The sequence below is a fragment of the Arvicola amphibius genome, chromosome 2 (genome assembly GCF_903992535.2).
Source record: "Arvicola amphibius chromosome 2, mArvAmp1.2, whole genome shotgun sequence".
NCBI lineage: Eukaryota > Metazoa > Chordata > Mammalia > Rodentia > Cricetidae > Arvicola > Arvicola amphibius.
The window spans coordinates 50,613,670-50,637,641 of NC_052048.2; the positions used below are offsets into that span (position 1 = coordinate 50,613,670).

Sequence of the window (23,972 nt, forward strand, 5' to 3'; positions counted from 1 at the left end):
AGGGTCTCCTACAAAAACTGGAGACCACCAATTTGGTTAGATTGGCTGACCAGCAAGCCCCAAGAATCTTCCTCTCTTCTCTTCCACAATACTGGGATTATAGGTGTATTGCCATTGTGCCAAACTTTATGTGAGTACAGGGGGGTTAAACTTAGAACCCTTATAAACTGCAAGATCTTTATCAGCTGAACCACTTTCCAGAAAATAATTTTAATCTATACACTTAAAATATGCTAACTAGACTGTCTCCAGCCCCAATCCCTGGGGGTAGATAGGAGATGGATTAGAGAAAACCTAAGAGGAGATTTGTGTGGATATAGCCCAGGGAATGAGGGAAAATGAGATAAAATGAAGGGATAAACAGATAAGATTGTGTAGGGGTGGATTCTGGCAGAGGTCATCTCCAAAGCTAACTGTGCCCTTCTCTCAAGAAGAACCTTCCAGACTTGCATGTGATCTGGAGATGTGGAGGTGTTATTCAGGGGCTAGATGGGCCATTTCAGATAAACATAATGTCTATATTGCGAGCAGTCAGCCTGGAGATGTTTTATTTAATGTACTGTCCTATCTCACCCATGTCTATCCCAAGACAATTGTATTCATTTTTGGAGGCCTACAGAATGGTGATTCCTTAATGGTTCATGAACCTACAAGTTCCTGTGGCCATTTCAGTCAGTAATAATCATCTTGGCTGACAGTGAAGTCTGCGCACTGTGCTGGAGGCTATGTACACCTACCTTGCCTATGTTGTCATCCATGTTTCAGATAAAGAAACCTACTTCCAGGAATTAAATGATTTGATCTCAGAATCTGTGTGATAGACCTGGCAGGAATGAAGATATTCTAAATAGAATCATGTGTGCTTCCCTTTGCCTATCAAATTACTGAGACAGTGGAGCCCAAGAAATTGGAATTTCCCCAGGAATCTCATGCTGGGAAAAGGAAAGGTCTGGGAGTCTGGTGCCAGCCAGACAGGGAGCTTGTCTCCTGGAAAGAGATTTCATGTTGTTTTGACAACTTGTCAAATCCTCTTGCAGGAGAAGCTGGAGCTGAGGCAGTGAGAATGGCTAGACCACACCTTGGCCAGGACTGCTTGGCTGTGCCTGCCTCTCAACTCAGTGGTTCTCAGCCTGCCCTTAATACAGTTCCTCAGGTTGTGGGGACCCCCAACCTTAAGATTATTCTCATTGCTACATCATAACTGTAATTTTGCTGCTGTTATAAACCATAATGTAAACATCTGATATGCAGGATATCGGATATGAAAGTGCTGTTTGACCCTCCCAAAGGGGTCGTTATCTACAGGTTGAGAAATACTGTCTAAACCTCTGTTTAAGCCTAAACTTCGTGTTAGGACCCTAAAGATGAACTTGGGGGTCACTGGCTCTCTTTGTTTCTCTTCCCGTGTGACCACACTGGATAAGTCTCATCTCTCTGTGCTTTACTATTATTTAACTTACTTGGCCTGTTGAGGACTGGCAGCCAAGCCTGGCTTCTTGATTCTCAGGGATGCCAGGATCAGACTGGTTCTAACTAGTCTGGACATAAGTCTTGGACAACTGTGTGCCTGGCACTTACCCCTACACTGACTTCTCTCCCTACAAAAGAAAATATTTCTTAGTTTATCAACCGTCTTCTCCAGAGTTAATGATGAAACCGACTGGAAAACTTAGATTCCACATTAAGATTCACTCTCTGGGCCCCCAACAGTTAGATTCCACAGCTGGGGTGGATCAGGACACGAAAATGAAAGGAAATTGAATAGAACACTAGGTACCCTTCCCTGACCTGAAGCAGCCTTGTAAGCATGTTACAGCGTTACCAGACCAGGCAGATATTTAACTAGATAGCTGGCTCACTGAATTGGTCATGCTGACACAAAATAAGGGGACTCTAAAGGAGAAGTGAGGGGTGCGTGTTTAAATTTAAAATGTATAAGTTTGGGAGGGAGACTTGAAGACTGGAACAGAATACGTTTAACATCTACCGGGTGCTTACTGTGTGCTTTGGCGTCTCTGAATATGTAAATGGAGTTAATCATGAGTGTGCTGAGTCCCTAAACTCCCCTTCATTCTGATTTGCTTAACAGCCTTGCAAAGCTGTGACCGCAGCTCCTTCTCCTCATTTTTTACCTTTGAAGCCATGCTTTGCATCTACATCCCTACAAGATGATTCACAGATATTATACGGCACCTAGTACATTCCGGTGATTCTTAGTGGTTTTGTGCTCTGTTCTCCCATTTTGCAGATGAGGACCACTTGAAAACCTTCCTGGATTCATAATTCTCTCTCTCTCTCTCTCTCTCTCTCTCTCTCTATTCGAGTATCGCTACTATCTCTCTCTCTCTCTCTACGATCTACCATTGCCTCACCCTCCCATTCTCAGCCTCCCGACCGTGCCCTCATCATACTGCTTTCTCATCTATCCCTCTCGTTCTCTCCTCTCTCCTCTCCCCCCCATCATGGGGCCCCACCCCCTAGTCTCATCTCACAACAGAACAGGAGTCATCTTATGTGAATGTTCCACCCAGATAGCCTCCTCAGAGCCTCCCAGTGCCTTTACTCCTTCCCTGCCTATGCCCTTCTTGCCTTTGTAATAAACCCCCACAGTCTTCTGTGGCCCGTTGTGCAGTGCACATTCCAGCCCAGTGGCTTCAAACTTCAGCATGGTGTGGTGTTAGCACAGCCAGGAAGCCTTGTGGAAACACAGGCTGTACGTGCAACCCGAGTGTCTACTTCTGTTTTGAGACAGGGTCTCATATTGCCCAGGTTGAAGTTTAGCTCAGTACCCAGTCAAGGATGCTTTTGCATGCTACCTACTGAGATCTATCCCCTCCCCTGCTCTGAACTTCTAGCCATATGGGTGGTCCAGAAAACACCCTTTGAAAATCCCTGGTGAAGCTCTTATTGACTCTTGTATTTGCTCCACTCTTGGCATCATTCTCCAGGCCACACTTTCTGCCATTGTTTTCTGAAGTCATTCATTCTCTGTAGTTGACTTGAGCCCCAAAGAAAATGAAGATTGATTCCTGATGGGTAAAGAAAAAGTTGAGACCTTGTAGCAGTCTGTGGCTCTTCACAGCTTAGTTCTGCCTTAGAGATAAAGACACCTGTGGGGTTAAAATTTCACTTGGGATGAAGTACCGGGGGCGGGAAGCAAATGTCTTGATTACAATAATGAGATAAAAAAGATTTAAAAAATGAGATTAAAAAAACAAACTTGTACAACAGTGTCTTGAACTAAGCCAGGTTTTGCCTCATGGCTTTTTACTTCTTAGTTCTCTCTCTTTCTGAAATGTTCTTCTCTTTGCCTTACCAAGGCTGATTCCCCAGCATTAGCACTGCAGATTAAATGTCAAACTCCTCAGACAGCTCCTTCCTGACTGCACTGCCGGGAGCAACAGCTCCCCACATCTCCCTGAATGTTGAAACCTGAATGAAGATGGCTGTCAGGAGAATGACATCATAGTTTGCTGGGCTTCTAGATGATGAGGAGCATCTCATGGCCATTTAAGGAGCCAAGCCTTTTCCAAAGTTTTTTTCCGAATCATAGGATGTGCTTCCCAGCACTTTGCTGTCTCCTTTGATTATCACCAGTGGGAACAAGGGGAGGGAGCATGAGACCCTGAGAGCCTGGGGTGAGGAGGTCTGTGCCAAGTGCTAATGGTGACAGAATCCTCTCGTTTTGCAAACTCAGACACTGGGGCTCAAAACCTTAATCAGTCTCCCAAGGTCAAGTAGCCAGAAGCTGAAGAGAGTATAGGTATAGCCCATCCTATCCTCCTGCCTTCCTCTGGAGTCCGACTGTGAATCTATTACACCTGAGTCTAGTCCATCAATCTTAGAGTGTGAACCACCACATTCTAGATCATTCCCTTCATCTCAGGGTGATCTTTGGGCATGGTTGCAAAAAGCTCTTTTTTGGTCTTGGGGCCTATCCTAGCCTGGAAAGTGTGAGGCTAATTAAAATGGCATATCTCGTGATCTTTAAGTCAATTATAAATAATTCCTGGTCCCCTGGCATAAGATTCTGTTGTCTGATGTTCATCTGAACCAAGTATGCCATCACTGTATTAGATTCAGGAGAAGGCCTGGCTCAAAGTAGGTCCACTCACTAGAAAGAGACGAGCAAAGCAATGTAGAAGACAGGCATAATGGGTCATGTTCACACATGCATGGGAACCAAGTATCCCCATAATCAGAAGAAAAAATTATAGAGTCATATAAACTAAAGAAGAAAACAGTCCTTATTGCCCCATATGCAATCTTAATAAGTAACTTACCGATGTGTTTGCTGCAGGAATTTCTGTAGCCGACCTCAAATTGTCTGGAACTAAACAAAACAGAGTTTTACAGATGTCTCTGACTCCCTGTCAGAATATTCATGGACTTTGGCGACAGCACGGCTCCCTGGTTCTCAGCCCTGGCTTCTGTGCCACTCTTGGTCCAATCCACATGATGAGAACATCTGTTTATTCAAACAAGTCACTTCAAGGCTGGTGAGGTGGCTTAGTTGGTAAAAGTACTTGCTGCCAAGCCTGGCAACCTGTGTTCTATGCTCAGGACCCATAGAATACAAGGACAGAACCGGGTCTGGAAAGATGGCTTAGCAGTTAAGAGCAATGGCAGCTCTTTCAAAGGATCCAGGTTCAATTCTCAGCACCCACATGGCAGTTTGGAACTGCCTGTACTTCCAGTTTTAGGCTGTCCAACACTGTCACATAGATATACATGCAGGCAAAACACCAATTTAGATGAAATTAAAAATATTTTTTTTGAAAAGGAGAGAGCTGACTCCTGAAAATTGTCCTCTGACTTTTATACATGTGCCAACGCATGGGTGCTTATGCTCACACACACACACACACACACACACACACACAGATGCACGCATGCATAATGCATGTGCACACACACACACACACACACAAATATAATAGTAGTAGTAGTAGTAGTAGTAGTAATAGTAGTAGTAGTAGTAGTAGTGAAAAAAGTAAACAAATCCCCTCTTGTGGTAGAACTCTTCCCTGCTCCAATTGTCTTGCCAGGGCTCCTCCTACCTGTCTCTGTTATTAAAATCTCTTTGGTGCATTTATTTTTATTGCCTTCACTGTCATAAAAAGCCAAGCCATAGGCCTAGCCAGATCCACCCTGACAGGCCACTGCTACTTGCTGAATCTCTGCTAGGCAAGATCTACGTTCCTTTATTGGTTATTTTGTCCAGGTTCTCTGTTTCAAACAGGTCTTACTATTAGCCCAACCTGGCTCCAGATGTGACCTCCTCCTGCCTCTGGTTGAAAGCTGAGACTTCATGTGTGTACAGCTTCATACAACTCTGCATTCGGAGAAAGAGTGAGTTTGGGTGTTGGACATGAGTTTATATATATGTGTGTGCATGTGTGTGTGTACACATATAAGGAAAATATACATATATAGATAAAACATATACATATATATCTAGAAAGCATTATATATTATAATATGTGTGATATATAATGTTCTATATATAAAATATATAAAAATATATTTTTTCTAGTTCTAACTCTACCATGTATTGTTTTGGTTTCAGCAGTGGATACGTACATGAGTCATATTCATTTCTGAAAGTGTAGAATTTAATATGAGGCTTTACAACTTTAGTTTTGAATGCTAATTCTAACTGTAGAATTATAATTCTACACTACTAAGGTGCATAGTCTTTGGGTATTCTTAATTTTAGTAAGCGATATTTTTATTTATGTCCAAGGTTTTATAGTAAAGAAAAACTAGTTTCCATGTGTGGAAGTCTTCCCACTGTAAGGAGACAGAAGGAAGCTTTGCGCACCAGAGCTGGCTTCTATATTCTAGTGTTGCTGTAGCTGCACTTTCTGGAGAAAAGTAAAGCCATGGATCCAGGAGTCCAGACACTGTCTAGTTTGTGGAACCGTAAAGAGAAGTCCTGTCACAGTGACCTTACCTGTGAAGCAGAATTATGACTCAGGGAGTTCGAAAGAGGAAATAGAAATGAAACTAATTTGACCCAGATTACATCTTGGGATCCTGTCTCTCTAATGCAAGCAAAAACAAAGAACGAACGAACTAGGTATGGTGGCACATGCCTGTGATCCAGCACATGGGTAGAAGACAGGAGGAATTAAAGGCCATGGAGACTACAGGGCCAGCCTGGGCTACCTAAGACCCTGTCTTAAAAAGAAAACAAGGAGCCAGGTACAGCATCCCACGCCTTTAATCGCAGCACTTGGGAGGCAGAGGCAGGCAGATCTCTGAATTAGCAGTCTTCCCAGTCTATTTAGTAAGTGCCGGGCCAGCCAGAGGTGCACATTGAGACCCTATCTCAAGAAGGCGAGACAGGAGGTGGAAGGAAGGGAGAGAGGAGATGTAGCTTTGCAAGCTTATATCAAGGAGAAACTTCCCTCTTTCTTTCCTGGAACTCATGAACCCAGTAGACTCTCCAGCCTCTCACCATGGCCTTTGGAAGCATCTATTCTAAGAGTTCATAGCTGGTGGAAAACTCTATTAAGAGGAGGAAGGAAAGTCGTATTAAGATCACACAGGTAGTATCCAATAAAGCAGGGCCTTAACCCCAAGCCGGGTGCTCTTGACCTTCATGCTTTATTGAGGTTTCGAAACAAGGTCTCAGTGTGTAGCTCTAGCTACCCTGGAAGTCACTGTATAGAAACAGGCTGGCTTCAAACTTACAGCAGCCCTGCCAGGATTACAGGTATATAGCACACCATCTACTTCAGCTGCTGCTTAGGAAACACTTAGTATGAATTAGCCAAACATCAATCCATTTTACAGCAGTTCCGCAGAGAGTTGGGTATAGCTTGCCTAATATCACCAGCCAGGTTGCCACGGCCAGAATCAGACATCCCAGACACAATGGCTCCTAAGGAGCTGCTCCACCCCGTCCTGTCTTAAACAGCTAAAGCAAACCCCAGCTTCCATTTTCACCTGTGCAGAGTGTGACCAGAACCCTGAATTACAGAACTGACCGACTACAGAGACCTTCCATAATATATTGCCTGCCTCCCAGAAGTATGGAAGCCACCTCCTCCCCTGTCCCAGTGTCCCCATCTTTGTGCCCCCGTCCTCCCCTGACTCCACTTCAGAAAGCCACACCAGGGGAACAAGTGTCAGAACACGGCTCACGTGGGCCACAGGGGGGAAGTATTTGGTTCCCTGGATACAGCCCTATGTGTTGGGTGAGATTTCCTCTCCCGAGCTACAGCCCTTCTGAGGGAGGGAAGTGAAAATGGCACGGAGCAGGAAGAGAAGTGGGGAGAACCCGGCTAACTCAACAGAAAGGCTGGGCTCGTGAGCTGGGCACGTGCTCTGATGTGCTGGTGAATGGAAAACCCTGACGGGTCTTGCAGCAGGCGGTCAGGCGGCAGCCGCCTTGGTTACTAGGACAAAGATCCCAAGGGGCGGTGGCAGGCAGCATAGTTGTTTGGAACCTGACCATTCTGCAGCTAAGGAATCACATGAATACATTCAAGGGTGCTTTTGATTGTTTCGTTTGTTTTGTTTTTGAGACAAGGTCTCGTGTAGCCAAGGCTGGCTTCAAACTCCCTGGGTAGCCGAGGATGGCCTTAAATTTCTGGTCTGTCTACCTTCACAGTGCTGGGAAAATGGGCATGTGGGGGCCACGCCAGTTTATGCACTGCTGGGACTCGAACCCAGATTTTGTATATGTTAGGCAACAACTCTACCAACCAAATTACAACCCCAGACCCGTAAAAAGAAAATTCAAAGCAGCAGGCAAAGGAAGCATTGATGGCGTGAACTGTAGGAAGGGGTAAAATCTTAGAAGTAAAGCCAGAGGCAGAAATGAAGCTCATTCTTTCATTCACCCATCCTGCTCATGTTTTCTGGTGCCTACAATGAGCTGAGTACCATTTTGAGGGCTCAAAATATGCCAATAAATGAGAGGGATCTTTTCTCCACAACAATTGTATTCCCAGTAACTGAAGGACTGGAATGCGGAATGACACAGCATTTGACACGGGAGTGGGGACACTTAGCATTGAGTCAGACCACATGTGCCACAAGAAAGCAGTCTGCTGTTACGATGGCCTTTATTTACCAAGCTCTGGGCCCAGCGTGCAGCCGCCCTGTTGGCAGATATTATTATAGCCATTTGAAAATTTTCTTTCAATCCTTCAAAAGTTAATTTTAGGAAGCCGTGGCTTGGATATAGCTGTGCACATCTGAGGTTTCTGGTATTGAATCTCTACCACATGGTCTCGCAGTGGTCAGAGGATCCGGAAGATGGAGGTGATCGTGCCCTCGGATGTACTCCACGCTCTTACCCAGTGCTGTGCTGACTGAGATTTCACCACTTGTCCTCCAGGTCAGGGGCATGGACTTGTGGCATTTGCCAGTCTTTGTAAAAGAGATCTTCTCACTGCGCTGGGAAGAGCTGAACCATCGTCTGTCATTAGAGTCTGTCGTTCCTCTCCAAGCGGTGGCTGTGAAGTGGAGCAGACAGGGTAGTGGGGCATTCCAGAAGCCTTGGCCTTGAGCTGGGAATGGCGCTGCTTTGAAGGATGCACTTAAAGTACATTAGGTGTGTGCTTTCATTTTAAAACATGATTTGTGCCTAAAAACCGGCTGGAAAATGGACCCTGTGTTCTCAGGAGCTGCTGTGACTGATTCAGTCACACGGTCTCTCGCAACGGATTTGCCTACTCCTTACTGAAAAGAAAAAAAGATGGGAAAGGCCTTTCTCCTTCCCATGGTGTGGTTTTCTCCTAACTGTAGCTGTCGGGTTTGGTTTTTCTTTTTTTTTTTTTTTGATTTTTCGAGACAGGGTTTCTCTGCAGCTTTTTTAGAGCCTGTCCTGGAACTAGCTCTTATAGACCAGGCTGGCCTCGAACTCACAGAGATCCGCCTGCCTCTGCCTCCTGAGTGCTGGGATTAAAGGGGTTTGGTTTTTTGAGACACAGTTTCTCTGTTCCTAGCTGTCCTGGAACTCCCTCTGTAGACCAGGCTGACCTTGAACTCACTCACAGAGATCCACCTGCCTCTGCCTCCCAAATACTGGGATGAAAGGAGTGCCCCACCTCCGCCCAGCTGGCCTTCCAGTTTTTGTTTTGTTTCATGTCACCGAAGTTTAGTTCTATGATAACGTCAAAGGACACCGCGATCACACTTCAAAACAGCCTACAAAACCTTTTCATGCTTGAGGATTGGAAGCTTCCAGCCTGAGAAAGATGTTTCTTCCATGATGATATAATAAGTCCTAGATCTTGAAATTCACGTTTTTCTGGACTGGGGCAGTAGCTCACTGGCAGGGCACTTGTCCCGTGAGCAAAATGCCCCGGAGTTCATCCCCTGTACAAGCAAGCAAGAAATAAACAAACAAACAAATAAATAAATAAGTAAATGGTGAGAGAATTTTTTTTTTTATAAAAGCCCCAAATAAACTTAACTTTTTCTCCTTTCCCAATTTGGTAGACTTTTCTAAATCTTTTGCCCAAATATGACATTTCTACCAACTAATTGGAGTCAGGCCGGGGCTCTGCTTCTCATAGAGTTTTTACTAATTGTGAGTTCCCTGAGGATTTCTTCAGCCTGTGCTTACACATGGATTGCAAAGAACAGAGAGAGACTGAGAAACACCAGTCAGAGGCTTGAATGGAGTAGATGAGGCATGGAAACAGTAACTGTGAGATGTGTACTCAAGATGAAGGTGGAGGGGCCTTGTGTTTCCCAAGGTTGGTTTGTGCTTAGGTCTGACGTATGTGATCTGTTTGCCCCTCAGAGGCTGAGAGTCAGGCTTGCATTACATGTTAAACGGTGAACAAACAGAGTGACTTTTCATCCCAGGTATGGCTGTTCCTTGGACAAGCCCTTTCCCTGAGCGGCACACGTTGTTACTTTTTAAATTTTTAAAAGGCGCTCTACCTCTGCCCCTTCCTATTGGCTGTTTTTCTCAGGAAGAGAGAAAACAGTTGGCAGAACTAAAAATTTCCAGACCACAGGGTGTCTGCTACTTGTGTAACCCCAAAGCCGAAATTTCCACTTGCTCCGGTTCCACCAGGGACTTCCCTCGAAGCTGCCTGTGAGGCAGACCGACCCGGGCTGGCCTCAGTTACACTTTCATGACTTCCTGTTTGAGTATTTGTGCCTCCTCATTGTTTCTTCTTTCTTTCTTTTCTTTTCCTTCATTCTTCCTTCTTTCCTTTCCTTCCTTCCTTTCTTTCATTTCCCTCATTGATACTATACCACAATTTCTAAAAATACAACCTAACCACTGGTTTTCTCAAAAGAGGAAGTGCAGAAATAACCTGAGCGGCTTTGTGGTCATGACCTCTAGACAGTCTCCTCTGTGCCATCTGTCGGGTACCAGCTGCAGGAGCCCCTTCATTCACACCGTAACAATGTGGTTCCCACTGTACTTGCATCTGTGATATTACAGCCCCAGTGGCTTTCCTTTCTTGCCATCTGATGCGCCCCTTGACAAGTTTTCTCAGTCCCTCATTACTGGCTGTGACCTCAGAGGGTTGTTCTCAAGCTTGTGGGGGCCAGCTTTCTCAAAGTAAATGAGAAACTGATTTCACAGGGTGCTTGTGAGTCTGCAGTAAACAAATGTGTGTAAAGACTTGATGGAAAAAGGGCTGGGGAGGGGGATTGAACCTGAGTTTAATCCCTACAACACTTTCTAAAAAGCCATGTAAGAGGTTGAGCATGGTGGCTCAGGCCTTTAATTCCAGCACTCGGGAGGCAGAGGCAGGTGGATCTCTATGAATTCAAGGCCAGTCTGGCCTACAGAGTGAGTTCCAGGACTCCAGAACAGCCAAGTCTACACGGAGAGATGCTGTAAAAAGAAAACAAAAACAAAACCAAGACATGTATAGCAACCCTATTTATAATGCCAGTGCTGGGGAGACAGAGGTGGGTGGAGCCTTGGGACTTGCTAGCCAGGCAATTTAAACTAATCTGGAAACTCGGGCAGTGAGCGAGGCTCTCAAAGAACCAAGGTGTACAGCCCCTGAGGAACAACGTTCAAGCTAATCCCATGACCTCCCTATGCGTGTACCCATGTGCACAAGCACTCACGAATGTGTGAGTGTGCATACACACATGCAAACAAGCATAGCATAAAATCATGTATGTTTATAGGTCCTGAAAATGGAAGTGAAACCATGTAAGGACCCATGTGAATTAATGAGAGGGGGTGGGTAGGAGAGGGAATATGGGGGGCAGGGGATGTGCTCGGAACACATCATATACGTGTCTGAAAATGCGCCTGTGAAACCCAGTGTCGTATTTGAGTTTAAAAATGCTTTATGAGGGGAACCTGGGAGGAGTAGGGAGAGGTGAAAAATATGCTCAAAATATATTGTATGACATTTTCAAAGACTAAATAGAAACATTTGATACATATGCAAATAAATAGGTAAGTGAGCATACCTGATACAAATAATCCATGTGCATGCATCAATTCCTTTTGGTGGTGGTGGTGGTGGTGATGGTGGCAAGAATTAAGGAACTCCGTCCCAGGAATGGTCTGTTTGCAATCATACAAAAACCAAGAGATGGACAACAGTGTTCCCTGGCTTCAGGCACAGGGACGGCTGTAATGTGTTTGTAGTACTGGTGATTAAGCTCAGGGCCTCACACTTACTAAGCGAACACTTCACTGCTGAGCTATGCCCTCATCCCTAAATGGTGGTTTTGAGTTCGTTTATTGATTATGAAAGGGAGATGAGAAAGGAATTAATCCCAGATATTGGATTGCTGCCCTGTCCATTGTTTGATTAATGGGTTGATTTTTCAATTTGAATGTGACTGTTTGACATCTTAATAGTCCAGAAGAAACATTTGAGGGGGGGGGGGTGGAGAAGGAGAGGTGGAATAAGCCACGTAAGTAACCTAAGAATTTACAGTTAGTAGAGTAGTTAACAAACCCTATATACTGGCCACAGGACTCACTGCACTAGGGTAAAGGCCTGTGATCTCCATTTTTCATGGTTATCCTCCGTTCCTTTGAGATAGACTTCAGGATAAACTGGCTTGAATACAAGAGAAAAACAGGAAAGGCTGGAAGTCAATGGGTGGAGCATGTGCTTAACATGAGCTTTGCCCTGGCTCCAATGCCCAACATCAAAGAACAGCAGAGAATTATAGGAAACCAGGCATGGTGGCACACACCTGAAATCCTACCACTCAGAACGCCAAAGTCTGAGCTGCGTAATGAACTCCAGGCCAACCTAAGCTTCAGAGCGGGGCCCTGCCTCAAACAACAGCAATTAAAAAAATAAATAAATAAAACAAAAAAGAAATGTTTTTAAATCTAGGTGAAATTTATTCATGGTGTGTGGGTGGGTGGGTGGGTGGGTGTATAGGAGAGAGAGAGAGAGGGTCCTTTTTGCTATTTCTGTCGGTTAACTGGTTAGCCAGGTACTCCGGCCAGCTAGGCCAAGAGGTTCTAGACTGGTCTGTGGTCTCCACCCCTTAGTTCCCTGCTGGGATGCTGGAATTGGAGAGCATTGGTCTCTTATGCACTGAGCTGTAGCGAGCCTATGAAGTTTTTTTTTTCTCTTTCCTATTACACAGGGACAGAAACTGAGACTAGGGATTAGCACTTGTGAAAATGCTTTCCCTGAACTATCTTGACCCAAGGTACTGGTGCTGGGAAAAACAAAACACACAAGAACAGTGGTTCACAGAATCCAGAGCTTTAACTCCCAGCCTGCCTTGCGGACTTTCCCACCAGACACACACACACACACACACACACACACACACACACACACACCACACCAGGCAGATAGGCACTCTCGATTAAATGCTAATGTCCAGAAGAGAGGTTAGCCTTTCCGTCCCTGCTGGTGACCACTTGTCAACAACAATGAACAAGGAAACATTCTCTTCATCTGCAGCCTCATTCTCCTTCATTCTTCTGTCTCCTGGGTAAAGAGAAAGTGAGTTCTAGCAGACCTCTGAGCTCAGTTCAATGGCCAGCTCTATTCCAAGTCCCCACCCTCTCCTTTTTCTCTATTGGTTTTGATTTTTACTCATTCATTTAGGCAGGTAAGTAGGTAGTTACGTGTGTGTACTAGGGCACATCTGTGGAGGGCAGAGGACAGCTTAGCTCTGTCCTCTCCATCTACCTTGTGAGTTCCAAGGATCAAACTCAGGCATGAGACTTGGATAAGGATAAGCCCTTTGGACCTGCTGAACCTAAAGCGCTTTCCATGATCTGAAATTTTCTTACTGGTTTAATTGCCCATAGCTTCTCTATTATGTCTAAAGCAGTTTTTCTCCAAAGGGACCATTCTGTCCCGGAGCAGACCTTTATCGATGTTTGGAGGTGGATTTAGGGTCACAGCAGTGGGAGATTATTCACTGGGGTAGACAGTGCTCAGTGGCCCACCCCAGAGGAACACCAAATATTTCTGCAGCTGCAAACGGCCCAGTGTTGAGGCTGAGAACTCTAGGGCAAGCTCCATGGGCAGTGCCCGGATGGCCTCATCAATTAATCCCTGTTTTGGCTAAGAGTGGCACTTTTTCTCAGAACACTGCTGCTGGAGCGGGAGTGGGAGCGCACACTGGAGAGCCTTGGCATTATGTGTGCGGGAGTCAATCACAAGTCAGGTTAATATGGACTCCGGCCCAGGATGCTATCCGACTGGTAGATATCATCCCAGGGCATCACAGAAGCATGGTAGAGCCGCTGGCTCAGTGTGGGTGAATCCCATCTCCACTGCACAATACAACTCAGTAAACATAGGCAGTGATTTCAGGAGGTTCTCAGCTGGCTTAGGCCACATTTTCTAAAGACAGCGATTCAGTGGCTGAATTTCCTCCCTTCTTTTTTTTTCTGACAAGATGTCTGATTTAGCCAAGGTTATCCTTGAACTCTCAATTCTTCTGCCCTCAGACTCCTGAGTTGTTGGGGTCACAGACATGCACTATCATGCCCAGCACTCAATTTTATCTTTAGCAAATGGAATTCTCAATTTTTTTCTTATTCCTCCCTCACCTTTTTTTCCTCTTCTACTTTTTTGCTACCTGCCTCTCCTCCTCGCCCTCTGTCTCCTTTACCCTTACCTCTCCCAAGGGGCCTTCCAGGGGCCTGAGACTCCGGCCCCACATTGCAGTAGTGTGACCAGCCCTCTTGGACTCTACTTTGGCCTCTGTGTAATCAGAGTAGTAATGCTTCCTACTTCCTGGGCTCGTTAGCAGCACGCATCAAGAGAGCACGCGCGTCGTGTGCCACTAAGTCCGTGATTAATAGAAAGTACGATTGCATGGTGGGAAGGCAGGCACTGTCTTGAGAGAACTGAAGGGGAAATCACAGCTGACTTTTCTGGCGACATCTGTGTCAGCGCAGGCTGTTCTTGGGACGGGAGTATCAATAGCTCATGCTCAGTCACCACCCAGAGACGGTATAAAGGGGCCCTGTTCTGCTGGGGTTGACATCATCCGGGTGCAATCTAAACCTCCCTCCACTCAATAGGTCTCAGAGTAAGAATGGCCTAGATCGCCCTCTCTCTCGCCCCAGAGACTCATCCGAGGAGTTTAATAGCTCACCTTGCTCTCGGGGTGGAAAGTTTGTTTCCTGGTGTGTCAGGTTTTCTGGGCCATGGTTTGGGAGTTGCTCAGGACAGTCTCTCTTTAGATCATGCCTTATCCATGGAAATCAGCAGTTTTCAACCTGTGGGTTGAACAACTTTTACAGAGGTCACTTAAGACTATCAAAAATCACAGATATTTACATTACAATTCATAACAGTAACAAAATTACAGTTATGAAGTAACAACAAAAATAATTTTGTGGTTGGGGGTCACCACAGCATGAGGAACTGTATTAAAGGGTCACAGCATTAGAAAGGTTGAGGACCAGGGATGTGAATGTTTATGAGCGTGTTTTAGCACCTAGATTCCATCACCTCACTAGGAAGATTTGTGCCTGTGCCTTGGCACTCGCATAGAGATCAAAGGACAACCTTACCTCGCTCTTGTTCAGAAGCAGGATCTCCTTTTGTTCACTTCTTTTGTTAAAGCCTAATTAATTCTTTATTGGGTCTTTGGAAATTTCATGTCATGCACCCCTGTCCCACTCACCTCCCTCCATGTCTGCCCCACAATACTGAAGTCAAATAAACAATCCAAAAGTTCCGCCTACCTCCTCCATCTTTCCAATTCCTCTTCATTCACCCTAGCGGTATCAGGAGCAGTGGTGTGTCCTTCTGACCAGTCACTCCTCTCACAGAATGTTCTCTGCAGTGAGTCATTGGTCTGGTTCATGCAACTGGATAGACGGCTCAGATCGGGAGCACTGGCTGCTATTTCAGAGATCCTGAGTTCAATTCTCAGCAATCACAGGGTGGCTCACAACCATCTGTACTGAGATCTGGTGCCCTCTTCTGGCCTGCAGGCAGAGCACTGTATACATAAAGTTCACTTCTTCTTACGCCAGGCTAGTTGGCCCGTGAGTTACCAGGGATTCTTCTGTGTCCACCTTCCTCCTCCCCATAGGAACACTAGGGTTACAGGTGTGCATTCTACTGTACCCAGATTTACATGTGATCTGGGGTTCCTTGAGGCTTGCGTGCATTACTCAGAAGCGTGTTACTCCCAGCCTTCACTCAGAAGATTTTGGAGACCCTGTTTTGGTTGAAGCCTTAGAGGGATACAACATGGTCAAAATCTCCCATCCTGTGAAACTTAAGATCTAGTGGGAGAAGACAGACAGACATACATACAGACAGACAGACAGACAGACAGACAGACAACTAGCTGAATGAGAAACTGTAGGTCTTAGGGACACAACGCCAGGATGGAGTGGAGGAGGCTCCACCTTCGACGAGACAAGGAAGGTATTTCTGAGAAGGTGGCAGACCTCTGATCTCAGATCTGAAGGAGGTGAAGGAACCAGAGGATGGATTGAATTGAGGGCAGGGCACTCCAGGCAGAGGGAACAGCGTATGCGAAGCCTTAAAGTAGGACCAAGGGTTTGATTTGAAGGAAGTAAAGGAGGCCAGTGCAGCTGTGCTGAATCAGAGGCGAGCGTGGGACAGAAATAAAAGTAGAAGGGATGAGCCCTGTGTTCGTTGCTCTCCTTATCACCATGACAAAACACCTGACAAGCATGGGGTAAGGAAGGAAGGGCTTAATCTGGTTCACAGTTCTGTCCATCATAGCAGCAAGACAAGGCAGCGAGAGCATGAGGCTGCTGGTCACGTTGCATCCACAGTCAGAAACGAGAGAGAGATAGGAGGGGAGAAAAGAGAAAGGAAAGAGAGAGGGGGGAGATGGGGAGAAAAAGAGGAGGGGAGGAGAGAGGGGAAGAAGGAAGAAGAGGAGGAAAGGTTGGTACTCAGCTCGCTCTCTTTTAAAAAAATTTATTGATTACTTATTGATTTTACATCATGTATCCCGATCCCTCTTATTCCCCTACCCCCTTGCATTCATCCCCTAGCCTTGCAACACCCCAAAATCAAAACCAAATTTAAATGAAAAACCAAAAATCAAATAAAACAATAAATTAAAACGAAAACAAAAGGTGATGGGAGATGAACCTTGTCGTGGAAGCTGTAGTGAGGTCCATTGGGTCACACAGTAAACCTTTTAGTCCATTCATCTTTACTTGAAAGTGTTCATTGCCATGAGTCGTATTGGTTTGGCTTGAGACCTCTGTCGTCTGCTACTCCACTGATGATGACTCTCACCGAGGCTCCTCTGGGATATCCTGTTGTTGTCCTATGTCATGGATACTCTGCTGTTTTGGATCTGTGGGTTCCTCCTCTTCATAGTCCTGCTCCAACAGTTCATGGATGAGGTGGACATTGGGGTGGGTCAACTCATAGCTCTGGTTCTGAGTCTGGGTGGTAACTGGGTTGGTCAGCCTGCCAGCTTTCCCTCATCATCTCTCTCTGGGAGACCTGGCTCCACAGCACTGCCTCCGCTAGCTTACCTGGTGCAGCCTGCAGCAAGGAGCTGGGCCAGTTGTCCTGCTCACAGATCCTCAGATTCCCACACTCACACTCACACCACCAGGGCCTATTCTGCTGTTTTGCCCAAGGGAGGTTCAGGGCCTTCTCTCCTGATTGCTGTAGGGGGCATATGGGATAGTGGGATCAGTTCGGCTCTCATGCCCTGAGGACTAGCTCACCTGTGCCCATGACAGCAGGGGCAGCTCTACTATGCTGCCCTGCCAGGGTACAGGGCCTGCTCTCTTGTGAGCTGCAGCTGATGAGGGGCAGGACTAGCTCTCTTTTGTGACCTAAGGGCCAGCTCTTTCACCTGCCGCAGGTAGGGTGAGTGGGTAGGTGGGTGGGAGGGCATCTTTCTTTCACCCATGCCTCCAGATGGCAGAAGAAAGAGGCAGAGTCAGCTCGGCTGTTCTCAAACCCTCAGGGTCAGCTCACCTGCATCCCCACTGCAGGATCAGCTCAGGTGCTTGCCTGTGGTGAGGGGTGGGACCATCTTTCCTAAGTACAGGGGTCCAGCTCTCCCCTGAGGGGCAGGGCCAGCTCTTCTGCTGCGGTATCCAGCAAGGGGCAGAGCCAGCTCTCCCAGAGCCAGTGAACAGCAGGGCTGACTCATTGGTACCAATACCCTCCCCCCCCCCCGTGCTAACACGGACCACAGACGTCATCACAGACCCTAAGGTCACTTTCTTTACATTCAGTCCAGGACCTCAGCCCATAGGATGTTGCCACCAACATTTAAGATATGTCTTCTAACCCTCGGTAACCCATCTGGGTTCCTTCACAGGCATGCCTAGGGGTCTGTGTTCTAGGTGCTTTCAAAGCCTGTTGACAATATTAGCCATCATAGGCCTTTTCTTGTCAGCACAAGTGAGGAGTTAGTTTCTAGGTGTTTTGTGTGGGAAGAGATTGGCCAGCTCTAAGTAGAAAAGCAGAGAGGTCTAATATTTATTTAGAAGGTGTCACTCCTACGGCCATGTCTTCGCAGTGACAGGACCATTGATTGCCCAGTGGGAACTAAGGAGCTGGCCCGAGAGCTGACAGGGAACTCATCCATATAGCCATCAGACTTCAGCTGGATCACACCACCCAATGCCCTGAGAAGTCATTTTCAGGAGGCCAGGTCTCTTCTGCTGAGTCTCAGGAAGTCAGTAGGGAACCAGAAGAAAAAGGAGGAAACAAGAAGCTTCCTACTTCCTTATCAAGTGTTCGTGTTTCTGTGTTCCAAACATCAGCTAAAGCAAAACCAAAGGCAGCTAGGAGTTGGCTTTTTTTCATAGTTATTTCCTGTTACTTGTTAGTCTGACCCCAGACATCCTAAGTGGGTCTCTTCTGGCCTGTGTGGGATTGTCACTCCATGGCTCCCCACCTCTCACATCTCCTCAGTCAGGTAGAGAGGCTGGGGCTTGGGCCAGGTGGTGAGTGCTCCCTCATAGACCAGGACCCCACCAAGTGCTGCCACATCTGGGCGCTGGAAGCAGAGGTCAAGCCTGTAGCAGATTCTCACTTCCCCGTAGCTCTCCCCCACATGACAGCTGAGGCACTAGACAAAGCATTTCCACCAGCTACCAGCACTTGCAGGCTGAGGACCCGCTCTTATCAGCTGGGAAGCAAACGCAGTCCGAGGTGGGAGTTCTAACCCAGCATGCACCATTCTAACCGCTAGATACGGGGAGCTGGGTGGGGAAGAGGTGGGAGCAGGTGAATCGTCTGGGTGACTGCTGCACAAAGGTCTCCAAAGAGATCACGTTTAAATATATATATTGTGTAATTTACTCGAGAAGTCGCTGCTCTTAGCTGTCGTTGACAGCTAGAGGCAAATTCTGAAACTATTCCCACGGTCTCTGTGGAGCTGAAAGGTGATTCCGGATTTAGATATATAATTAAGGATTCCACATACTTGTCTCTTAAACAGAGCCCTGGTTGAAACTAAAAAAATTAAGCATTTTTGAGAGTCGTGCTTTATAATAAGTGAGACATGCCTGCCTTGGGGTTTTCTTTTTGTTGTTATGGTATGTGTATATATACCGTATACATGTGTGTATTTATAACTGATCTATTGACCTAATGTTCATTTGAATTAGATGGCTTTTATTTTTAAAGAAGCTGAGTAACTTACATACCTCAGTTATGCTCTGACTCAGGAGGCAGAGTTCAGCTCTCATTCCCAGGTCTCACATTAAAAACTTGTGTGGCTTTGGGTGAATTTGACCCCACTTTCCTCCTATCTCAAACAAGTGGCCATTAATAGATGCTCTCCCTATTCTATTTATAAATTCCCTAGTTCAGAGTGCTTTCCCATGGACGTATTTTTATCTAGAAGTGAATGAGTTTCCATGACTGCTTCGTGGTCCTGTCTTTCCATTTCTACCTGCTCTCGTGATCCTTTACGATGGTCCTCACAGGAAGGCTTTCCCAGGATTGTCAGCGTATGCTAGATGCAGGGCCACATGCAGCGTTGTGCAACTCAGAGTCGGGGTCTTCGGCTGAGCTCCACTTCCGTTGTTTATCTTGTGGGTCATAGGGCTTTGCCTTTGTTTTCCCTCATGATGTTGGTGTGAGGAGAGTGCTGCCTCAGGGACATCTCGGGGTTAACTGTGTGCAGCACCTGGGTCACAGAGGGGCCCTGTGAGCAGTTCTGGAGGCTGGCAGGAACCCCTGGTCCTTTCTCTTCCTCTATTTCTTCCTATCGGCTCTGCACAATTTTTCCTGTCACGTGCTTTTTAACTGGCTTGCTAATTTGCCCTGCCGTTGATATTCCCTAAAATGAGTATGTATAAGACTGAGAAAAGTTTACCTGTTTACCAGTTTTCAGAGAAATGGGGTGTGTCCTAGCATTAACTGTCACCTTGCCACAGCCTAGAGGAATCTGTGAGAGAAGTCTCAGTCGAGTAATTGCCTTTACCAGGTGGTCCGTGGACGCGTCTGTGAGGACATGTTGGTCTGGGGACACACTTATGAGGATGTGTTGATCTGTGGACACGTCTGTAAGAACATGTTTTCTGGAGTGCTGATTGTTCTAGGAGAATCCAGCCCACTATGGCTCCCCTAGTCTGACCTTTGCACAGAGCATTATGGTAGCAGGAGGCTGTGCTAGAGAAGCTTCTTTGCCTCACTGCAGCTGAGGGGGCAGAGCAAAGGGCACATGCAGGAAGGGGACAAGACAAGGCACAGCCTCCAACTAGCAACGCTCCACTAGCAATCTCCCTTCTCCAAACAGGCTGCCTCTCGCCTCTTAGCACCTCCCAACACGACTATCAATTCATCAAAGGATTATTCCACTCGTTGGGTTGGAGACCCTGTGATCTAATGTCTCTGGAAGCACCCTCACAGACTTTCTAGAAGCAGACAGCACTAATAGACACTTACTAATCTGTCTGAATTAACGATCGAGGTTGATTCCTTGAGCAGTTTCTCTGTGCTGAGCAGGATCTTCATCAGTACTGCTGTATCTTTCCTGGTGCCATGAAACTTTATTGAGTCAAGGTTTGCTCACTCATCAGGCATGACTCCCTGCAGGTCCTACTCTGGGGTGAACCCCAAACCACAATATCGTGCCCCGTACTGCCAATACTGCCATGGAGAAAATCAAACCCTGTGTTCCCAAATCTTTTTTCTTGTCAAAGAAGTTTTCCCTTGAAGCTTGAATTTCATGACTTCTCTTAGTTTCTTTTGTCAGCTAAAATCTCTTCCTAAGCATTGTTTTGATGAACAAAATATATCTCTCCCTTTTCAAGCTCCCGTGTAAGTCAATGACAAGGGCGGGCCTTTCTTTTCCTAGTGTCAATCAAATCAACCCTATGGCGTCCTCTCAGAAGCACCTTCCTGCAGGGGAAGGGATTCAGGGAATATTGAACAGGATGCTTGGGGTATAGGCAAACACTGCTGTGGGCTCTTGCCCTGCCCTCCTGCTCTCCTGCCCTGGCCCTCGTCATCTCTTACCGTTCCATGCAGGGAGGTGTCAGAGACTCTCCTTTCCATGAATTAATCTCTCTGAAGTGATGGCAAGACTGTGTGGGCCATAATTTTGGAGTGTGACCTTTGGACACAATTTGTTTTGGGTTAATTACAGAAACCCATGATGTGTGGCCTGGAGAGAAGGCTTACCTGGTAAAGTACTTGCTCAGCAAGGATGAGGACCTGAGCTGAGATTCCCCAGAACCTCTGGAAAGAGCAGCCACACAGAAGCCAGCTCTATAATTTTAGGGACAGTAATATGGGAGGCAGAAATGAGCAGATCCTCAAAGATATACCCACCCTGCTGCATCTCCCACGCAATCTGTGTGTCTTACTTGAAGAAGTAGAATTCAGTGCAAGTCAGTGTCACAGAGCAAGGAAGCAGATCCTTCTCACCTCAGAAGTTTTGTAGACTTCAAAGACATGGGTTTAGGTAGACCAGAAGCCTGAATACTGTCCGGAAAGACATTAGAGACCAACAGTCATTCCCAAGCTTTCCCCTAAGGCCACCTAACTTCATGCCTCCTTCAGCTACGTGTCCTCTGAATTCTTCCTGCATGATTTTCTCCATAGCAGTCAAGATTCCAGATCCAATTCCAGATTTCTTGGATTGAAGTTCTGATTATGGCAAGTGACCATGTCTGGTTCTGTCAACTAAGATCAAACTGTGTGTCACTGCAAAGAGTGTCACATCAAAAGGACATTCACTGTTTAGTAGTCTAGAGTAATCCAGGTCTTGGGAATTGGAGACAGAACAGCATGAAGTCTTTCTTGGCTGCACAGGAACCAGAGACCAGTCTAGGCTACGGGAGACTCTATCTCATAATATTCATAATACTACCAAAAAATAATAATAAAATAAAATTACATGTTGAGAAAAGAAATGCTAATTGGTTAGAGGAAGGCTCAAAACAAAATTTTGTTTGTTCTGTTTTTGACAGAGGGTATAGCACTGGCTGTCCTTGAATTCACTGTGTAGTCTAGGTTGGCCTTGAACTCAACAGAGATCTGCCTGCCTCTGGCTCCTGAGGACTAGGATTAAAGGTGTGTGCTAAGGAGAGAAATACATGGATTTGGATTATGAGCAATTTAGTAACTTGAACTATTGTGTGAGTTGTGCATTTTCCTCAATGGACGTGTGTGTGCATGTGTGTGCATGTGTGTGCACGTGTATGCATGCATGCGTGTGTGTGTGTGTGTGTGTGTGTGTTTGAAGATTGATTACTTTCTGTAGGACACATATAGAGCTAGTTCTAGAGTAGTTTTGCAAAAGTAAAATGATTTAAACCAACACATTGCTTTATCCACCCTTCCCCTTCCTCCAATATAAATAACTCAAAAATGGGTGGTGGTGTTTGTTTGTCTGTTTGTCCCTCTATTTTTATTTGTTGCTGGAGTTTTATTTTGTTGTGTTACGTTGTGTTTTTAGTTCAGTGAGTTTTGTTTTGTTTTTGTTTTTGATACAAGGTCTCAAATTTGCTATGTAGTCCAGGTTGTCCTTGAACTCGTGGGGATTCTCCTGGTTCAGCCTCTGAGTACTGTTAATACCATGCCATTCACCACTATGCCTGTGACTCAGCGACTCACAGCCATGAACACATCAGTCAAATCACTCAGCCACTGGGCTCTGCCAATCACCTGTTCACATTTTGACTTGGTTCTTTACTTTCTTGGGTAATTTTGAATAAACTATCCTAACGATTTTCTACCCTATAAAATGAGGGCATTGCCCTTGTATTGTTATTTGCAGATCTTTGGGGAGAGCTGGATGAAGCAGGTTCTTTTATATCCAGGCTGTTCTCAAACTCTTACTGAGTCAAGAGCAACCTTGAGTATAGTGATGAGCTGCGGGCAGGCCTGCTTTTCGTCCTGCCTGGCTTCCACACGGCTAGCTTAAAACCCAAAATAACAACACACAAACTGTATTCATTTAAACACTGCCTGGCCCATTAGTTTCAGCCTCTTATTAGCTAATTCTCACACTTTGCTTTAACCCATATTTAGTAATGTGTGTAGCACCACGAGGAGTGGCTTACCGGGAAGATTCTAGCCTGCATTCATCTCAGAGAGTCATTCATGGTGACTGCTTGAGGCATCTGCCTCACTCCCAGCATCTTGTTCTGTCTACTCCACCTATCTAAATCCTAACCTATCAAAAAGCCAAGGCAGTTTCTTTATTAGCCAATGAGAGTCCTCCATCACTTGAGCATCTGATTCTCCTGTTGCTATCTTTCTAGGGCTGAGATCACAAGCATGTGCCTCCATAACCATTGTGTGTGTGGCACTGGGAAGCAAACTCGGGGCTTTGTGCATGCTAGGCAAGCACTCTCACCTCTGAGGCATGTCTCCAGCTCCTTTGGAGGATCTCTGATGAGACCGTATAATAGCATGCATTGCCCAGCTCCATGACCAGAACCAACATCTCCATCCATTTAGCCACCCTAGGTGTGTATTTGACCTGGGCATTGCTGCTAACTTCTTATCACCATTTCTGTGGTTTCTTTGGGTCATGTGTCTATCACTCCATGGTCTGACCTGGTAAGCTAGGTCACAGGGGCTTAAAACAGAGTTCAACCAAAACTGAGTGCAGAAACTAGTTTTTGCATTGAAGACGGGTTACTTGTACCCACCCTGAGCCTCTGTTGATTCATATATTGAATATGAATAATAATAGGAATTGTAGAATGTACTATTATTGCTTAAAGGTAATGTATATAAGACACCTCGGGCAATGCGTGTACACAGCTGGTATTCAGTAATGGTGTCTATCTTGCTCTTGAGATAGGGTCTCACTATGTTGCTCCGGCTGGTCTCAAACTCCTGTATTCCAGTGATCTGCTCATCCATATCTAGGTATAGCTAGAACCACAAGCATGTACCACTAAGGTCATTTTTTATTCATTTATTCATTTTGAGTTTTTTAAGTAATCTTTCATGCAGCTCAGGTTGGTCTTGAATTCATTATGTAGCCAGTACGGATCTTGAACCCCTGATTCTCCTGCCTCCACTTCCCCAGCAGTGAGATTGCAAGTGTGCACCATCACAGCCCACTCAATTTTTTTTTCAAGT

The 23,972-nt window shown here is 45.9% G+C and overlaps 1 protein-coding gene across 4 annotated transcripts in view; it reads left to right on the forward strand.

Annotated features, from left to right (window-relative positions):
* Positions 1-23,972, forward strand: part of Frmd4b (FERM domain containing 4B) — a 232,549-nt gene that overhangs the window by 80,961 nt on the left and 127,616 nt on the right. The window contains exon 1 of one of the 4 annotated variants that reach the window (XM_038318421.1): positions 18,503-18,572. The exons of the other annotated variants lie outside the window; for them this stretch is intronic. The gene's annotated coding sequence lies outside the window, so the exon portion shown is untranslated. Of the gene's footprint in view, positions 1-18,502; positions 18,573-23,972 lie in introns of those variants that run through there. 4 annotated transcript variants of the gene reach the window in all.